The sequence below is a fragment of the Etheostoma spectabile genome, chromosome 17 (genome assembly GCF_008692095.1).
Source record: "Etheostoma spectabile isolate EspeVRDwgs_2016 chromosome 17, UIUC_Espe_1.0, whole genome shotgun sequence".
NCBI classification, from domain to species: domain Eukaryota; kingdom Metazoa; phylum Chordata; class Actinopteri; order Perciformes; family Percidae; genus Etheostoma; species Etheostoma spectabile.
In genome coordinates this window covers 8,839,927-8,842,714 of record NC_045749.1, presented here as the reverse complement: position 1 = coordinate 8,842,714, position 2,788 = coordinate 8,839,927, and positions in this window count along the sequence as shown.

Below are 2,788 nucleotides of genomic sequence, written 5' to 3'. Positions count from 1 at the left end.
TCAGCAACAGGGCAATTCAAAGTGCTTTACATAAAACCGGTAAACAGATAAAACACAAGTACAAACAGTTAAAAATCATAAGCATTAAAAACCGATAAAACACATGAATAGACAGTTTAAAACAAAATAGAAACATTAGGACACATAAAAACACAAGAGTAAAAGTTACAGTGCAGCATAAGAAATTTAAAGAAATGAGCAGTCATTTAAAGAAACGCAGCATCAAAAAGAACACATCTACTGTTCCCCGCTTGGGGAAATTATGTCACTCAGTTCTGTCCCTGACAGAAGGAAAATATCAATGATATTTTTACTTTGAGCTTTTATCTGGCCCCTGGCAGCAGATTTTTTGTGCAGATTTATCTGGCCCCTGGCAGCAAATTGTTCGTGAACTTTTCCAACAGTGTACCCCAGGTACACTCAAAACTTTTAGCTTTTATCTGGCCCTTGGCAGCAGATTTTACGTGGAGATTTATCTGGCCCCTGGCAGCAGATTTTTCGTGCACTTGTGATCCAGACAGTAGTGCAGAAATGAGTCAAAACACATCTACTGTTCCCCGCTTGGGGAAATTATGTCACTCAGTTCTGTCCCAGACAGAAAGAAAATATCAACGATATTTTTACTTTGAGCTTTTATCTGGCCCCTGGCAGCAGATTTTTTGTGCAGATTTATCTGGCCCCTGGCAGCAGATTTTTCGTGCACTTTTCCAACAGTGTACCCCAGGTACACTCAAAACTTTTAGCTTTTATCTGGCCCCTGGCAGCAGATTTTACGTACAAGCTACTAAGACACAAGCCAGAACCTGATCAACCCTGGTTGGGTCGTCTGGGCGATGGTGTATGATGAAACACTCGATGAACCCAGGATACATCACTGATGATGTGTCTGAGTTGCACCAGAGGTGTATGTTAAGAACTACACAGCATATTGTGAATTCCTCATTATACTTAATATTGGTTTCATCATCTGTCCTTACCTATTATTTGTATATTCATGGTATTTTTCCTCAGATTGTAATTAGCTTACTAGAGCTTATCCAAGTAATTAAAATAACATGGTAACTGTAAACCTTTTAATATGGATTGGTTATCATGGATGACCACAGTGACTGATAGCGGTGATATACATAAATCTTACATGCAGGTTATGGGGCTTGTTTGACTGGCTAGATGTTAATGAAGTGTGTTTTAGACAGAGAAAATGCAATAACAGTTTTGGCAAAAAATAAAAATGGTTCAGCAAAGAGGAAACTATGACCCACATTTGACTGTACATTTTAGTTTCTTTCTTTCTGTTCATTTGTTGATCAGATAACTATCTGTAGCTCTCCCTTTCTTTCTGATGCTTTATTATCAGGGACTGGTTTGGTTGCGATATGCCCTGCTTCTTTAACGGATTACTGCAAGGAGAGAAATAGTCCTTTTGATATGGAAATCCAACATCCCCACAAAATATAACTCCCCCACTGAAAAGTGTAACAGGAATAGTGTGTGCATATGTTTATATGTTGGGTCAGCTATAGCCACCAAGTAAGCCAGGTCAACTGTGTCCAAAGACAAATCAAGCTGAATGTAGTGGTACTATTTAATGGGTAAGGCAGACTCTTAAGAATAGATAACATAAGTAATAGCTGACATGTTATAAGAAAAATACAAAGCAATGGGATGAGTAAAAACACATTTTAGGGGCTGTATATTGGTAATGAGTTCCTGAATTGATTTGACTCCAAATCACAAGGTACCGATTCAATTTAAATGAGATTCAATTTAAATTAGGTGAGAACATTTCAGTTATAATATCAATTTTGCTTGGATAAAAAAAGAGTTTCTTATGCTGTAAATAGTGCAAGCAAGAAGCAACCCTCAACATTTTTTACAATCCATCAGGTTAATGTTTACATTAAGAATTGACCCCCCAAGAGGGTAATGTGTTCCAGTAAATGGAGATAAACAGATGTGAATGGTTTTACTTTCTGTACGACTTTGTGGTGTATCCTAGTGCAAGGTGTGAGGCTTATCAATCCTAATATGTGTCTGGCTGATGGAGCTGCCTCCTAGCACAATAATTAATAACCCCTGCTGGCACCAAGTCAGAGGAACATCACCCTGAAGCACACACACACACACACAAACAGACACACACGCACAGTGAACATCAGCTGTAAATCAAACATGCTATACTGTACATGCACACTTTATGTCACACACAATAGAGTAGAGAGAAGACATTTCCAGTTGCAGATTAATGTGTGAAGTAGTTGGTAATATTTCTGTCCTCTTAAACTGAGGTTATTGTTGCTGAAGGAAGGTGGAATGAAGAGAAGATGACAGAGAGGAGCATGATGGTCTCGACTAGAGAACGTATGTCACTGGTGCTGAAGCTGGTAATCTGTCGTGAGCTTTTCACTTAGGTAGAGCCCAGCGTTGGGGTTAGATAACCTTATAGAGGGTAAATCCTGGAGTCAAGTAGATTGATAGCTTTGACAACTTTGGTACAATATTTTGATATAATATGTGAAGGAATTTGTGAATCAGCCTAATCTCAGTTTCTTTCCACATTTATTTACTCATTCAATGATTTTGTTGGTGCCAAGTAAAATGTATGGAATCAACAGTGCACTCTAATAACTCTGTTATAATCAAATGTAGGCCTCACCCAGATATGGTGATTATAAATGCCTGATTGTCTTCTTTTTTTGTCTGCTTTACGTTTAGAATGATCATATCCAAAACCTCAATAACACCAGTCTAACTAGTTTGATTCATGCATTAGTTGTTATTTATCATG